This window comes from Pelodiscus sinensis, chromosome 6, assembly GCF_049634645.1.
Source record: "Pelodiscus sinensis isolate JC-2024 chromosome 6, ASM4963464v1, whole genome shotgun sequence".
Taxonomy (NCBI): domain Eukaryota; kingdom Metazoa; phylum Chordata; order Testudines; family Trionychidae; genus Pelodiscus; species Pelodiscus sinensis.
Window position 1 is genome coordinate 93,095,749 of NC_134716.1, and position 17,759 is coordinate 93,113,507.

The 17,759-nt window shown below is 42.8% G+C and overlaps 1 long non-coding RNA gene and 1 pseudogene across 4 annotated transcripts in view; one reads left to right on the forward strand and one right to left on the reverse strand.

Annotated features, from left to right (window-relative positions):
- The window catches only part of LOC102453032 (uncharacterized), a 91,530-nt gene that overhangs the window by 48,554 nt on the left and 25,217 nt on the right, over nucleotides 1-17,759 (forward strand). The window contains exons 3-5 of one of the 4 annotated variants that reach the window (XR_012905029.1): nucleotides 6,267-6,443; nucleotides 9,073-9,271; nucleotides 11,799-11,982. This is a non-coding gene — a long non-coding RNA (uncharacterized LOC102453032). Of the gene's footprint in view, nucleotides 1-6,266; nucleotides 6,444-9,072; nucleotides 9,272-11,798; nucleotides 12,051-17,759 lie in introns of those variants that run through there. The other 3 variants (XR_012905028.1, XR_012905030.1, XR_012905031.1) reach the window with 3 other exon arrangements.
- LOC102453291 (THAP domain-containing protein 6-like) overlaps nucleotides 12,636-17,759 on the reverse strand; it is a 29,001-nt pseudogene continuing 23,877 nt past the window's right edge.

The following is a 17,759-nucleotide window of genomic DNA, read 5'->3' on the forward strand; positions in this document are numbered from 1 at the left end:
GAGAGGTATTCCCCTTGGTTCCAAAGCTAGGGATGTGACAAATGTTTCCTGCAAGGTGCACCTCCCTGTCCTACTGGTTCTATAGGAGGGGAGATTTCTCAGCACCTTGTAGGAAATGCTCAATACCTCCTTATGCTAGAAGGCATCACTGAACATTTCTTTGCAGTTAGAGTAGGGGTGGGCAAAAGGGCCTCTGCGGGCAGGATCCAGCTTGCCAAGCGGGTTGATCCAGCATCCTGTGGAAACCCTGCTGCTTCTCTACCTCCAGGCCAATTAGGACCTGGGGGCGGGGGAGCACACAAAGCTTCCTCCCCCCCTGTGAGCAGCACGCAGCCCTTTGAAACGTGTACTGCTCAAAGGACGGGAGGAGACATCACACGCTCCCCCATCCCCAAGTTCTGATTGGCCTGGGGGTGGAGGAGCGTGCGAAGTTTCCTCCACCCTCCCCCCGTCCTGTGAGGAGCACACAGCACTTCAAAGTGCCGTACTCTCGTGCAGGGCGGGAGCAGCATGAGGGAAGCATCGCACAGCTCCCTCGCCCCCAGGCCAATCAGGAGTTGGGGGCGGGGAGCACGTGATGTCTCCTCCTGCCCTGAGAACAGCACGTGGCACTTTGAAGTGCTGCATGCTCCTTGCAAAGTAGGGGTAGGGGGGGAGGGGAGTGTGTGAAGCCTCTTCCTGCCCTGCCAGGGGCATGGGCACCTAGTGGGCAGGGGAGGCAAAAGGGCTCCCCCAGACCAATTATGGTCTGGGGGTGGGAAAGCCCAGAAGCATTCTGGCCCCACCCCTTCCAGGGCAGCCTGAGGTCACTTAAAAAATGTTTGAAGTGGCCCGCAGCCAAAAATTATTGCCCACCCATGAGTTAGAGGAAGCTGGCAGTAAACTGTAATGAGGATGGTGCCCAAAAGACCTCTGTGAAGAATGGAGCCCCATCATGGCAAGTTCTATACAAAATTGTGACAATGCCTGTGTCCAAGAGCTTTGGGTCTTAAAAGAAAGAAGTCAGATGGAGGGGTGAGGGAAAGCACATAAAGAAAGAGATCCTGCTGATAGGCACATCTTGTAAGCTTGCTTTTTATATTCTCTCTCAGCTATCCCTTCACCAATCCATCATTTATTTTGTGTTAAGTCTTATGCCTAGCCAAATATCTGTTTGCTAATTAAACCGGTTGCCCAGTTATTACATCTGCCAGTGCCAGTTCAGTTTTCAAATGATTATGATTTATTATTTTAGATTAATACAGAATTACCTCTGTGCCAGAATAGCATTTTAATCAAAACCCACATAACATCCAATGAGTTGGCAAATCCAATTTTTTGTTTCGGGGTTCTCCATACATTCTCCTACCAGTACAGATGACATCACAGATGAAGTCCCTTGGTGCCATGCTCATAGCATCGAAGGGGGAGACTTACTTGTGAAAATTTCATTCTCTCACTGCCTGTTGCTGCTGCTGTGGCAGGAACAGAAAAACTGCTCAAGTTCTGAAGTGGCAGGGACCATATAAATATGTATAGAATGTCTGTCTGGCTTCACCCACAATGGCCCCTCAAAGGGGAGGGTTTGGGCCATCAAAGCCAAGTCTGGTGCCATGGGAAGGAGGGGAAAACATAGCATGGCCCCTGTGGTCCCCCTTACAGGAAGTGGGAGAGTTTTGTCACTAATTAATTCCTTAGATTTTTGTCTTGGTTTTCAAATTGCTCACAAACAGATTGTGAAAAGCTTGCATGTATACTGTGTTTGAGGTTATCTGTGGATTTCTTCAGCAATTAGTTCTTAACCAGCAGACTGGTTGCAAATAGTTAGCTGTAAACATTGACACACTGCTGGTTAACTACATAAGTAATGTAGTATTGTTTGTATTTCCTGATTGGATGATCTATAAAAGTGACTGACAATAGGAGGTCCAAAGTTCACAGCAGAAAGGGGATGTGTGGAAAGGGAGATGGTTCACATCCATTTTAGATTTCTAATAGTCCTTTTCCTGGGTTTGGTTCAGTGTATAGTTAATTTTAGTTAAAAAAAAAAAAAAAAAAAAAAAAAAAAAAAAGGTTTAGATATTGAAGCAGCCTATTTCCAAATGCCAAGAAGGGGCCCCAGTCCTGCATTTGGATTCACATAGGATGAGTTCGTTGCAAGGATTGGAGCAAAATTACATCCGACTCAAAAGAACATATCAATCCTCCTATCTTTCCGTGTGGGCCATCCAGGGAAACTTTTCTTCCTAGTCTCTTACCACCTCCGGCAACAAGACCACTATTGAAATAACAGGATCCACCTGATCTCTTTGGTTGGAAAGAGGGTGGCTGAGTGGAAAGAGCACAGCTGTTTTCCATTATCTCATAATTAGAGTAGTGGAAAGGAAGCATCTGTGCCTTGTTAATGCTATCTAGTGGCCTCTCTTTTTTTCGTTTGATGTTTTGACTTGAGAAATGGGAGCAAGATGCTTCTGGCCCACAAGGGACTCTCCTCACACATCCCAAGAGGTTCATGCATCCTTTTATTAAACACAATTCAAACTATGAAGAGTACAATCCAATGTACAATTCAGAAATTGCTGTGGGTGAATGCTCATCATTCCTATTTTGTTTTTACTGAGCGTGCAGATATTTTCACAAAGGGTCACAAACATAGTCAAATCAAAATTTGCTTTCAAATTCAAAGAAATATTTGTGCAAATGCCTCCTCTTTCACATGCACACTCCTTGCTTACTTTTAGTATCTGGTTGTAGGGCTTTTTTGGCTTTGTAAAATGTAAAACCAAGTAAATAAGGGTCCACATCATCCAGCCAAAGGCTTAACCAAGAAAACATATGGTTGTGTTTAATTTTTTTAGAGTGGGAGACTGTCCAGTATGAAACTCTTCAGTTCCTCCTTCATTCTGGGGTGAAGAAAAGCCTTTAAACTGTGCAAATCATAGTGTGTCCACAATAACTAGAGACAAATTAAAATATATTATCAGCTTCTAAATATAGAAAACATAATTGTACCAGAACTAATCCTTTGCACAAACCAGTCTTTACAAGCTTGCATTAGAAAGGAGATGTTGAGGAACAGCTGGGTGGCTAATTCAACAAAAAACATGCAGCTTACCTTCATAAAAAGCTTTTTCAAACTTTATTTGCTACTTGTTTTGCACTGGATGTGTGTGCAGCATTGTAGGGAGGAAGATCTGTGCCAGATTCATAACATACTGTTTTAAGGCATAGAGATGCCAATCTGTTTCTGAAAGAACTCATTTCTACTTACGTAGGGTAAAGGCCCACAATCCCATCCAGTACTTTAGCTCCCATTGCATACTTTGAGGAAACAGGTGGCATGTAAGTGATACCTTGCACTGGTTCTCTACACTGGGATGTATTTCTACCCTCGTGCTCAACTGCGCACCCAGTGCAGTAAAAGAGTGTGTTGCTCTGGACTCCAATGGGAGCAGTGGGCACAGCACATACAGGGCTTTCAGGGAGGTCCTAGAAACAGTAACTGACCTTTCAAAAATTGAGTCAATAGAAATGATAGTCTGCATGCTCAGAATCCCCACAGAACATATGTTAACTTATTTTGTCCAGACCCAGCAAAATAAATATTCTGCACCTAATTCTCTGTACACAGAGGCTCTCTGGCCCTCTCTAACCAGGAGTTTTTATTTTGCTGGAAACAAAAGACCTCATTGAAGCTTGGAAATAGCTTTCATTTTCTGATCACTAGTTAATATATTATTTTACTTCATCCCTCTACAACCATTCTCACCCACTTTCCATTCCTCTGGTGGTCATCTTTGTGTAGCAAAAGTACAGGAATTTGAGTACAACTCCTTTGAGTTCATTGTCTGCACTAGCAGATAGCACTCAGGATGGAATGCTACATATTAGCAACCTGTAATAAATAAAGGGGTAACATGCACTCACCATGACCGGGTCATCAGGAGTGCTGAGCAAAAGTATCTCCTTGTGGTCTGCAGACACAGTTATTACAGGCTCCTTTCCTGGGTTCCTTTCAACTTCCAGCAGGAGTAGAAAAGCCTGGCTTTTCTCACAGGAGTGGGTTAGCTATTTTTACACACCCTTGTGTTTTTTAAATGCTAGAACAGATTGAGTACAAGGCTGGTGTCCAAAACCATTGATCTACCCTTGTGCGTTAACAGATGAAATGGGATGTTCAGGACTGAAAAAAATCTCTTTGACCTTGTGTGAGCCTTGATACAATGGCTCCAGTAGTTCTCTCACAGGTGAGTCCCCCCAATAACACTAACAGTGTCTGTTGGTGGGTTTGGATGGGAGGTCAGTTCACTCAATAGCAGTTGGCCCAAGCCTTGGACATCAGTCACTCAGGACCACGTTCTGCCCTTGGATGTGCAACGTGGCATGAAAACACAGTGACTACAACGGGAGCCTTGCCTGCAGAGTTGAGAGCAGAATTTGGCTGGAAGGAATCCTGAGGCAGAGACTTTCCTTTATTCTTTGTCAGCTCAGAAAGCATTTCAGACTCCTTGCAGCCTGTTTGTATCCAACAATAACAACACTTCTGTGGCCTTTAAAAAATACTAAAATCTTCCCCAAACACCCAACTGAATAAACAACAAGCTGCACAGCGTTGACCATGTCAATGTATTTTTCCCTTTTGACACCAAGTCTTCATTTTATGAAGCTGCATTTCCTATTGCGTAGAGGAAAAGAATGTCTTTGACCATTGGAGTGTAATTTGTTTTAACAGACAAAAGTAGATTCCAGTCAACCTAGGGCCATGTTCTGATTCCTTATTTGTGTAGAGTACTTTGTGACTAATCCCACTGGAATAAGTGGCCCTACTTGTGGAGTAAAATACTGGTCAATACTGAAATCTGAACCTCAGTGACAAGAATTCCTTTTGAGCTCTAACAAATACAGTGTATTTTCTAGGATAATGCCAGAGAAAAACAAAATGAACCCTTATTTTATACCTTACATTTAAATGAGTAGCAGACCAGCAATTCTTATGTTCATCTACTCAAGACTTACTTTTACTTTTACACAGTGCTAAAATATATTTAACAAAACTAGGGCTATGTCTACATTGCGCATTCTTGTGCATGAAGATAAGCAAATGAGCAGTGGCGATGAATATCACCACACCTCATTTGCATACCTAATGAGCTGCCATTTTGCACAAGAAGGTGCAGTCTACACTGCTCCTTCTTGTGCAAAAACCCTATTGTGCAAGAGCTGTTCTGCCTGAAAATAAGCAAGAATGCACAATGTAGATGTAGCCCTAGGATGTAAATGCTTGAGTGGTTTTTAGATTGGGTTAAAGATAATGAAAATGTTCCTATATACTGTGCTATGGAGAGATTCTACACTTCTCATGGAGAGACCTATATGGAGCTTTATAGACATGATCTTATTTTGGGGTGGAAGTTTCATAGAACATATCAGCTATTCAGTTGTTTTGGGTAGTGATGCTGAAGGGAGGAGTATTGATGAAATTATTTAACTATAACAAGTATATTATGTGGCTCCACAAAGTTGCCGTCAACATTTGAATCAGGAAGAACTGAGGGAGAGCCAACAGGGACAAATGGCAGGGACCAGAGAGTAAAGTCAATAGGCATGGTAAGAAAGAAGTCACAATTTAAGCTGTACATAGAAAAATAAACCTTTTCAGGACTTCTTGCCTGGCCTCCTACATCTCTGCAGCAAAATCAGCAGAGTTCTGGAAAATATCTTGTATAAAAATATAGACCTAGATCCCATAAGGAATTAAATGGGACTGGTCATATATATAAAATCATATATGTACTTGGAAAAGGGATATTTTTCTTAGCATGGAGTAAGAGGTGTGATGCATACAAAGGGCAAATTGGCTACCTGTCTGATTTTGGAAGTTGCCAGTTTCCTCTCCTCTTCTTGAGGCCCTTACATTTTGTGCATTAGGGAGTGAAATGACTAATGGAAAAAGTCATTGTATTGCTTTACATGGTGACAGCTAATTCTTTGCCTCTGCAAACTCCTATTGATTAAACTGAGGCAAATACCAAGCTCATCATGCTTAGTGTAAGGAATGCTAAAGGGCAATTAACGGGGCATTTTGAAGGAGCAATACTTTTGCAAGAAAGAAAGTAAAAATTAACCAATGTTTTGAATTCCTGGACTAAGGAAAGTAGCCAAAAGTAGATAAAAGGATAAAATATTTTAAAATTTAAAATTATATCATTCAATACATGTATCCAGAGTGATTGTTAACTCTCCTTGTATACTTTTCAAGACATCCTGTCTTCATTTCTGTCTTTCAGACTGTGAACTTTTCAAGACAGGGATCATCTTCGAGTCCTGTACATGTAGCACATCATTACTATTAGTAACTTAACAATGGAGCACAGAGAGGACTTAAAGTGCATTTCATTGGTTGCCTGTGTTTTGCAGGCTGTGACAATCTTCCTGGAGAAGAACTGAGGCATTGGAGAATATTGGTAATATGGCCATGATGGCATGAGGCTGGTATCCAGACAGTAGAATGTTAGACTTAAGGGATAGGCCATGTCAGTACCCAAAGTTAATGGGCAAAAGATGCGGAAAGCAATGTTCAATGAGACTTTGGAGAGGCAGTGTCATCAGGAAGAACTGATTATTCGCCAGTGCTTCCTTAAGAGATTTAGTAGTGAGCATTCTGGAATATGATGGGTAGCATCTTACACTTTGTCCACACTGCGGATATTTTAGCAAAATTTGACCACCATTGCTAACATTAGTACACCTTAACTGATGGGAATAATTATTGGAGTACTAATGTAGACCAGGATTTTTAACACTGTGCCATGTATCTGAGTTAAGTGACACAGTATTGAGAATACCACCAGCTGCAGGAACCTGATCTACACTAGTATTCCCTTTGTTACTACTGCTGATGGAGCTCCACAGGTGTGAGGAGATTTTTGCCACACCGTATGAGCAGGCAGGGTGATAACTAAGTAAAGAAGCTGGCACCATACATTAGCAGAGCATATGGAGCCAAACCAGGGCAGATTTGCCAAATAGATCAGAAAAGGGGATTAGTCTAGTTATAGGTTATATTATTGTGTGATGATCCCTCTGTTAGATACCAACTTGAAGTTTAATCAAACCTTTCTTTCCCTTACAGTATCAATTTTTTTATTTTAAGTACATACTTCTTGTTTCCAATAACAAGTCCATATGTAAGTGAGGGTGACATTGAATTGGTATTTGTACCACAACACAAAAAAGTTAAGCCTTTTTTTTATGTGCTGGGCCAGATTCTGATCTCAGTAAACCACTCAAGTCAATAACTCCAGGTTTTTAATGGCACTCAGAATCCAGCCTGCTGTGGCTCAAGGTTGTAGTTTCAACCTTTATAGAAACCCAGCTGGGGAGATGGTCTTGTAATTAAAGCACTGGACTGGGAGGCAAGGGCTAGATTCCAGCATTTCTGTGCCATTCTTTTGATGCATAAGGGCCCATTAAGCAGCTTCACTAAATGGGTAGATCGGGAGTCCTCCAATGTGGGGAAATCCCAGCTGGCATAGAGAAGTGTTTTGCTGTCAAGTTGACCCCTCTGGTGGCATAACAGTCTTAGAATAGGAGCCATTTCCAGCAGGCACTATGGCTTCAGGGGCAGGATGTTTACGCCAGTGCCCAGTCCAACACTGCTTCACTAATTAAAATAGGGCTGTGGAAGATCTACTGCTAAAAGAACAGCAGGTTGGTTGTGTAGTCACTGCACTGCACTGCACTGCACTGCTGCTATCTAACTTACTGTGCACGTGACACACTTCTAGTACTTTGATTACAAAGGCTCTGTAGCCCTCCTATACAATCTTAATGGACAGGGAACAGTGTAGTGAAATTGTGTCTTCTAACAGGAGTATGTTTCTGGGTGAGTTTCAGTTTTAATAAACGGGTGAGCTAATCAATGAAAAATGAAAACTGGCATTCACTGACCCTTTATTTTCACTAAGAAGTTGGAATCAGGACAAGAGAGAAATGGTTTGGTTAGCAAGAAAGAATCTTCCTATTCCAGAATCAGATCTTCCTCTGATATCTCAGCCCCTCCTCTGAATAATAATACTGAAGAGTTATTAGTTAATCAATAAACCATGGTGCAGGGCATGGTTATCATACAATAATCACACCCTAGGGTATTCTTAGGCCCAAACCACATATTTCTAATCAGAATGGGGGTGAGATTATCCTTTGATAACCACACCCTTGGGAACTTTCTCATTTCTGTTATGAGACTATTTTATGGTAGGGGAAAATGTGTGTTTCTTCTAGAGAAAGATGAAACTGGTAGTTTAAAACTAGCAGCTATTTCTGCTGAGCTGAAATATTAGCCTTCCCATTTAGAATGCTCAAAGTCAAACAGAATCCTTCCCCCTAGCACAAATGGCTTCTAAACAAAAGCATGTATAAGAGACATGATTGGGATGCAGTTTAGCTTAATACAGATGCACAGATGAGAATTAAATGCAAAATAACAAGAAAAGGCAGCAGTAGGTTTTCAGTGGTGCTTCAAAACAAAGAAAGCCACAGCCCTTTCTGAAAAAAAATAGGGTGTTGTCTGCTCGCCAAAAAAGTCAGTTCTTGCTTTCCTACCAAAATAAGGAAGGCCAGCAATGTATGGACTGTTTGTGATTCCCATGGGAACCTAACAGCTACACATTCTGGTCTCTTAGTTGCAGTTTCTGGTTTATTTTCTTAACAAGGGATATTTTTAAAACTAGGACTATTTAAAAAATAGATAGTGTTTTTTTGAAAAGTGGACAATAAATAATTGAAGTGAGGCACAAATACACTTTTTAAAATAATAATGGTGATAATCACAGCTAAAATTGTAGGACATTTTCATAATATTCACCCACATTTCTTCCAGTTGTAAAATGAATTCACTCCAGCTAGGCTTTTGAACTTTTTGGGTTACTTTCTGTGAACTTCCATGTAAAAATTTCCATTTTTACTGGCACGAATGTTTAGGGAAAGCGCATCTTAAACTGCATGCAAAAATAATGGCAAAAAGTTAATTTTAAATGTGCATTTACACATCTGTTCCAGAAATGCTTATGCTTTCATTCAACCCATGTTCAGATATTGCAGCATTCAGTAAATGAGGGTTGGATTTTTGTTACATTCTACCAAGGAGATGCTTCTAAACAAACACGAGGAGCCTGATGATTGCAGCAGCTGTGTGTTTGTAACTCCCAATGAAACCAGTCCCTGAGCTTTCTTTATATTGATGAAGAAAGAGCTGAAGGAGATTCCCTTCTCAGTCTCAACTGAAGGCAAGGTAAGAGGCCTGGCTTCACTTCTGGGCTATTCCCTAAACAACCCAGGAACAGAGAACCTTCAAAACTTTCCTTGGCTAGGTCTACACTGCAAAGATAAATCGGAAAAAGAAAAGCAATTTGCGGTATGCAAATTGCATATCTTTTTCTGCTTTACTGTCGAAAATGACACCTCTGAAATTTGGCACGTCTGCATGGTGCCAAATTTTGGAAAAAGTGCTCTTTTGACACATCCCTTCTTTTTCGTAAAATGAGGTTTACAGGGATGGCAAAAAAGCACGTCCATTTTTTCAAAAAAAAATTCCGAAAAAGAGGCCACGTTCCTTGGACGTGGCATTGCTTTTCTGGAATGCCTCCTATATCCTAGAAAAGCACAGCAGTCCAGACACAGCCATAGTGAGCATGTTCTGGTATGTTTGTAGATGAAAGATAGGTATGAACTAATCATAGAAATTAGCAATGGAAAAGCAGAGTTGGCCCATCGAGTCCATTTCCCTGTCAGCACAATTGTTCCAGATATCTGCCATCTTCCTTGTTGCACAGGACATTTCCACTACATTCCATAACCTACATTTTAATTCTCTAGCCTTGAATTTACACCCTTCAAATATGTGTAATATATCTTCTGTCCTGTCCTCCCCTGCCCACATGTTGCCATCTCTTAGCAAAGCTCTATTTACCACTTTCAAGTCTCTCCTGCCAGTGGAGCTGGAGCAACTTTGAGAGTGTGGGAGCTAGAGGCAACAACCAGGTATTTGGGTCACAGCTACTTCAAGAGGGTGCAGCATCCCCAGCACCAGCATCTCTGCCTCCACCCCCCCTTTGGTCATTCCTGTGCTGCTTTTCTGTTCCTGTTCCAGTGTATCAATATCTCTAATAGCATGGAATCCGAAGTAGGCACCATGTCCTAAATGAAATCACAACATAGTCACAGAGAAAAGGACTGTTACTATATGACACCACTGCATTTACAGCCCCAAAGCTCTTTCAGTCTTACCAGCTTCCAGCTCTAATTTGCCCATCGTATGTCTGAGTTTGCATATTCTTCCATGGCTGTATTAATCTACAGTTCTCAAATTGAACCTTGTTTTCTGTTATTGTGTCTAAACTCCCAGGCTACGTCTACACTGGCATGATTTTCCGAAAATGCTTTTAACAGAAAAGTTTTCCGTTAAAAGCATTTTCGGAAAAGTACGTCTAGATTGGCAGGATGCTTTTCCGCAAAAGCACTTTTTGCACAAAAGCGTCCGTGGCCAATCTAGACACGGTTTTCCGGAAAAAAGCCCCGATCGCCATTTTCGCAATCGGGGCTTTTTTGCGGAAAACAGTACTGTGCTGTTTACACTGGCCCTCTTGCGCAAATGATTTGCGCAAGAGGGCTTTTGCCCGAACGGGAGCAGCACAGTATTTCTGCAAGAACACTGACGATCTTACATGAGATCGTCAGTGTTATTGCGGAAATTCAAACGGCCAGTGTAGACAGCCTCCAATTTTTTCCGCAAAAGCAGATGATTTTGCGGAAAAACTTGCCAGTCTAGACACAGCCCCAAAGTTCTTTTGAATTACATCTTTATCCTCACTGGTGGTCAGTTCTCCTCAATGTTACATTATCTGCATTTCATGAATAGACTTAATTTTTTTCTTATATTAAGGAAGGTATTTAAAAAGGGTTTCCCCACCACCACCACTAATCCTCGTGGTGTCCCACTAGGCATGTATTTACACTGCACCCTTATCTCGAAATAAACTATGCAATTTGAGCTATGCAAACTGGTAGCTTATTTCGAGTTAATTTTGAAATAGAGTGCTATTCCGAAACATCCCTTAATCCTCATGGAACGGGACTTACAGGGACATCAGAGGAGTGAGTCTGTTTTATTTCAAAATAATGGGCTTGCTCAAGAGATGCAGAATAGCTATTTTAGGGTACTTCTGGTATCCCAAAATAGCCCTGCAGTGTAGATGCAGCCTAAGTGCCTTCCTCTATCTCCATATATTGCCATTAGCCTTTTGCCACAAATGCTTGAAGGTTCTGACCCCATGAAGGTTTGTGATTATTTAAGCAAAGGGAAAAGCTATTCTAGCAAATAACTAAATTTTTTGTTGCCCCACGAGGACAACTTCTAATGGAGACTTCAGTTTTTAGAAAAATGTTTTTGTGTCTCTTGCAGCTCTATGCTGAGTCTAAGGTTTGGTTTTACCCTTATTGTTTAATCATTCTTGCATCCCAAAAATAACTTGCAGCAACATTTATATGAGCTCAAGCTGGTTTGTGCTGTTGCCCAACATCTCCACCAGCACAGTAAAGAACAAAGAAATAAACTCCTATTTAACGTCAGCTGTACACATTTCTAAACTGCCAAAATGTTTAGATTGTGACTTGTGGTTTAATTGTGTTAGTAGTATAATTACAACTAGCTATTTGTTTATTGCACCCTAGATGCTAAGAATTGTGCACGGTTTCAGCCATGCAGTGGTTATGAAATTCAATGGGAACCTAATAGCGATAAACTTCTGCATCTCTTTCAGGGCCAGTTTTCAAAAGAAACCGCAACAGGCCTACGTGCAAAAATGTTTGAGCCCTTTTTTGCTTTAGTTCATGAACGTGTTATTGCAAAAGTGTCCATTGTGGGTTTTTACAACTGAAGTACAAGGTTCTGAACATGGTAGAAGACAATATTCTGAAACTCCCAATGACTTGAATGGAGGTTTGGTATGTATATAATGTTCTGACTACTTGTTCTATTTATGGGATAATAAAAGACCAATGTGACAGACTGACTCAGCTGATGTGCATTGTCTTCTGAGGCAACAGTTTAAGCTGGTACTCTTTAAGGGGTTAATATTTTTAAATTGCAGGAGTATCTGGAAAATCACAAGTCTGAAAAAAGTGCACATCTTCTTAGTCATTTAAAGATCATCACTGGATAATGCAGAACCTGAGCTAAAGGCCACTGATACTAGGGAAAGCCTTACCGTTAAAGGCTCTTTTTGGTAGGGCCTTCAGTATCTAAACAAATAAGCACAAAGTCCATGCTGTGCCACTTGGGAGGCAGGATACAGAGAGTGCAGCCCACAGCACGGGAAAACCAAACACACTAATATACTATCCTGGCATGTACCTAATTCTGGAGTACTCCAGGGACTGGCACAAAGGCTGACATGATCATGAGAAGCCCCTGGAGCTGCAAAGTATAGGGCAGCTTTGCATGTCTGTCTACAGACTAGAGTCACAACCTTGATTAGCTGGAGTGACTTGTGCTCTGCCCATTCCTCTCTTGCCCCAGTAAGCCCTTGCAAAGGGGGGCAGCTTATGTGAAGACTCCCTGTTGAACATACACAATAATTATTCATAATGGATTTTATTATATTCAGTTCTAGCATGTAATAAAGACAAATAGATACAAGGGACTAGAATAAGGGTGGCTTCAACATTTTATACAAATAAATATGGTGTAATCAATCACAAGATTAACACAATAGTTATTGCAAATGCCTAAGTTTCAAAAGATGGTGTATTTTCAAACCATTATGAAACCTGATTTTATAGTGCACTTGTGGATAGTTGTTGCAATGACACCATGCATCTCTAGAAATTAATGCACTTAAAAAGGAGATAGAATGAGGGGCAGGCAAGGCCAGGCCTATGGGCCGGATCTGGCTCACCAAGCCATTGATCTACCCCATGGTCAGCCCTGCTGGAACCCTCAGGTACGGAGCAGCCCCCTGCAACTGTCTACTCCCTGAGGCTTGTGGGGTGAAGCAGGTGGCTTTGTGGGTGCTCCAGTTTATCTCTCATCCCCCAAAATCTCTCAGCTTGGAAACTGGCCAGTGGAGGTGGTGAGAGACTTTGTTAGCAGGCTGGAGCAGCAGGATGAAGCCTTCCCCTCCTCTCAGAGCAGGGAGCAGCCAGCCATTTTGAGCAGCCCTGGCGAAGGCAGGAAGTCTGGCTCAGACTCCTGCAGAACTGCTAGCTGTGTTCCATCTAGGTAAGTGCCTCCTGGCCACAGTCTGCCTCTGGCACCCTCGTCCTTCCCTGGCCCAGGTCACCATCCAAACCCTCCACATTCCCTCCCAGATCCTGCACCCCTTTCTAAATTCCTCCCCAAGCAATAATTCTCTCCTGCATCTATTCCGCCTCCCAGACTCTGCACCCTATTTCCTACCAAGGTCACAATCCCCTCCTCCACCCAAGCTTTCTTCTGCACCTTCTACAACCCCTCCACAGAAGATTGCAGCCCTTGACCACTTACCAAGATAGTGAAGTGCCCCCCTCAAAATTATTGCCCACACCTATATAAGATGGAGACGGGTAGAAAAAGACAAAGTGAATAAAATAGGTGCTATACACAAAATCTGTGATGGCTGAGGATCCTTTGATGTTTTTACTGCCAAAAGTTTTAGAGGCGCTGCATAAGAACTTCAGGTCACACTGATCTTTTCAGCTTTTTGCCATTACTAATATTATTTCGAACTCAGTTGAATATACTGATTAAATTTAAAGAGATCAGAAATAATACACTTTTATAAATACTGCAATACATTTATCAGACTAGATTGCCTAACTTATTGGGTTTGGGGAAAATTAAAAATATTTATTGAAATAATACACTAGAATGTTCCAAAAAGCCATGGTTGGCCCTTAGGTAAATATTACCTACTTAGTACAGACATTTAAAAATAGTAAAACTCCCATCCACCCTCCGTGAAACAATATATCTAAAAAAATAAGTATGTGACAAATAACAGAGACAGGGAATTAAAAGATAAGGCTGACATTTGCTCCCTGAACACCACAAGTGCCAATCTTGACTTTGAAGTTTCTAGCTTTTAGATGAAAATTCAGTAGTGTTTACTTGTCTTTTTATTTAATATACATTCAAAAATGACATGCATAGCAATAAACAGAGAACATTTTCTTGTCCAACAGCTGGTTGCTGTGGGAGAGCAGACGTGTCATTCAGCCTATGCCCTTTGCACACATCTAGCAAACATGTTACTTTCCTAGACAACATGTCTTTAGGATGCAACTTCTTCAAGATTTCCACATTCTTATGGAGTCTCTTCTTGATTAGAAACATGTTTTAATTTTCTTCTGAGCTTGTGATTGTCTGCTACCAGTTCATCCAATTTCCTCTTCAGAGTTTTTGGACTGTCTGTAATATGTTAACGATGGTCTGTCTCATTTAAAGGTAAGAGGAAAGCAACAATGCTGAAGTTTTGCAATTTTTGTTAGACTCAAAAGTAACTAGGGGCTTAATTTACCAAACCAAAAAAAAAAAAAACCCCACAATAAAACCTCTAAGACCCTCTAACTGCAGCTCAATGGTGGAACTGGGAGTAGAATGAGGTACTCGTAACATGGAGCAAAGCTATGGAGAGGGGAAAGAAAATGATACAAATCTACAATCAGATCCATTTGCACAGAGTCTTTGTGCCTATATAAAGCCCCACTCAAACCAAGCTAGCAATTCTAACAAAGATACAGAGCTAGATCTCATTTGCCACACAATTAGTAGAGCCCATTCTGGCCTTACCACAGTACAGTTAAAAGTCAGGACTGTTGCTTTTGGATCTGGAGTGGAAGAATCATCTGTTGACATGCTGTATTGCCATGTACTAGCCCAATTTAACCTTTGCCTGCAGGAGAACCCTCAACAGTTACAAGGAAGTGGACACAGGGTAAAATGACCTAATTGACTGCTTTAATATATAGGACATATTAAGGTGGGAATCTGGCTCAGCGCCTAAGAATGTTTTAACAAATTGTGTATCAGTAGTGCAGTGATAGGGTAGGCTAGCATGGCCGACATCTATTCAGATTTGTTGCAAGGTGCCCATGCATTGCATTGATGGCTTTTAGAAGTATGGATTCACTAAGAACTCTCTGCTAGCCTGGTGTATCAAAGCTGGAGATATGGATCAAAACATTACGGTTCTGCTCTTGTGGAAAAGTACCACGTGATCTTTAAAATCCATCTGAAAAATCATTAGATAAACAAAGGGAACTCTGGAATATTGGCTCATCAATGAGAACATTTCTCTCCCTGAAGCTATACTACTGAATCAGCACTTCTCCTGAATTCCTGGCTCAGAAGTGGAAGCGCTAGCAATCTGGCACTTAACTTTTTCCATGGTAGGCTAAATTATGTTCACATATGTGAGATTTACACCTTCTGGATAACTTATTTCCATATAAAATGCATTTTTTTCCTTTGACCCAGTTGGGCATTTTATCCTGAACTAGTTTCCCTGAATATACTTCTACAGTTTTCAGATTTTTTTTTTTTAATTTTTCACTTAAAGGTAAGTTAGTGCCTACGGTGCACCTTGACCTGGTCAAGATACCAACTGTAAAGCTGAGAGGGTGGTTCTATCTCCATGTTCAATCGGTCTTTCCAGCTTCTCCATGCAGGTGACTTCTGAGATGCAGACATCTATTCACTAGGAATTGACAGGCCTGCTGATGAGGGAGGGGAGGATAAAGAGAGCAACTGCCCCAGGGCCTGGTGATTCAAAAGGACCCAGTGTTCCCCACTGCCACAACAACTATGGCATACTACAGGTGGCTCTGAGGGCCGCTGGTGGGACACAACATGCTCCGGATAGCACTGAGGGGTTGGCTGGCTGCCCCAGCTCTGTCCCATCTGCCTAAGGCCCCGCCCTTTGACAGCATGGAGCTGTAGCCAAAATCATCCCCCCCCCCGAAGGCCTAGCAAATCTGTCAGTGCCACTGGGAACTGGATTGCAAGCATGTGTTCATTTCATAAACAGTGGCTACTGCTAAATATTTGGCAGCTTTTGTTTGCTTTATTTCTTTTTCTAAACATACAGGGAAACAGTACCATCTCATATAGCACTGTGAGATAACTAACCAAAGACTATACTGAACTATGAACAAAACATTAAAACAAAGTCACTGAGCTTGGTACTTCTGTCTCTCAAGCTACAGATTTAATCTCTTTACAGGCAGTCCCCGACTTACGCGGATCCGACTTATGTCGGATCCGCAGTTACGAACGGCGCTGCCCCAGAGTACACGGACTGCGGGCCCTCGCGGTCCTGCCGCCCGAGTACTCTGGGGCTTTGCTCTGCGTCTCCCTGGTCTGCAGACCAGGAAGACGCAGAGCAAAGCCGCGGAGGGGCTCGGGCAGCGAGGCAGCCCAGGCGCGCCTGGACTGCTCCGCCGCCGGCTTCCCCGAGGCTTTGCAAAGCGGCGGGGGTGCTCGGGCAGCGGGGCACCCCAGGCGCGCCTGGGCTGCTCCGCTGCTGGCTTCCCTGAGGCTTTGCTCCCTATCTCCCTGGTCTGCTGGTCTCCAGCAGACCAGGGAGACGGGGAGCAAAGCCGCGGAGGACCCAGGCGGCGGAACCGCGGTGCGTCTCGGTCCGCCGCCCGTGTCTTCCTGGTCTGCTGGGGGGGGGGGGGGGGGGGGGAGAGAGATGGGCGCAGCTAGTATGCCCCCCCCCAGCAGACTAGGCTTTTCTCCGGACGCCTGTGGCAGAGCAGCTGGGGTGCTGCCGGTTGGTCCCGCAGCGCCGCTCTGGGCGCTACTGGTCCAACCCAGCAGCACCCCAGGTGCTCTGGTCCTGATTCAGCCGCTGCTGGTCAGTTTCAGCAGCGGCTGAATCAGGACGCCTGGGGCAGAGCAGATGGGGTGCTGCTGGGTTGGTCTAGTAGTGCCGAGGAGCCCGAGGCAGAGTTGCTCTGCCCCGGGCTTCCTGGAATCAACTGCTGATCAGTTTCAGCAGCAGCTGACTTGGGGACGCTTGGGGTTCTTAAGTTGATTCTGTATGTAAGTCAGAACTGGCGGTCAGTTTCAGCAGCGGCTGAATCTGGACGCCAGTTCTGACTTACATACAGATTCAACTTAAGAACAAACCTACAGTCCCTATCTTGTACGTAACCCGGGGACTGCCTGTAGTCCAGCAACATCCATGGTCCAGAATGATGTACATTAGCCAAATGTCCACTAATCATGGGTGACGAAATTTCCCCACAGTCATATAAAGTTTGTTTACAGCCACCAGTCCTGGCTCTGTGTTCTGTTGCTGTTATTTAACTCTGATTTACCCCTAAGTATCTTCTAAGAGCCCCATAAGCAGTGGAATGTTGTTATTCTGCCAGAAAATACTGACCTTCTGTGATCCAGAAAATTCTCTGGTCTGGTGCTGGTCAGCTCTTGAGGATTCCAGACTAAAGAGATTCAACCTGTACTAAGATTCTCATGGATAGCGTAGAGTCAATAAGAGTTTTGCACGTATAAGGGCTTTAAGACTGAACTCAGTGTCAGCAAGTGAACACTTTTAAAAGCCTAAAACAGAAATTCAGAAAGTAAAAGGAGAAAGTCTATAACCCAGTGTAGTTTTGATGCTTACCATTACGGTGTCCTGTGTATTGCACATCCCTCTGTTGTCTACCTCAGGAGAACAGCTGAAGTTTTCTGTTAATCTTGTTGGGTTGTTAGCTGTTTTCTACAAAAGCAAACAGCA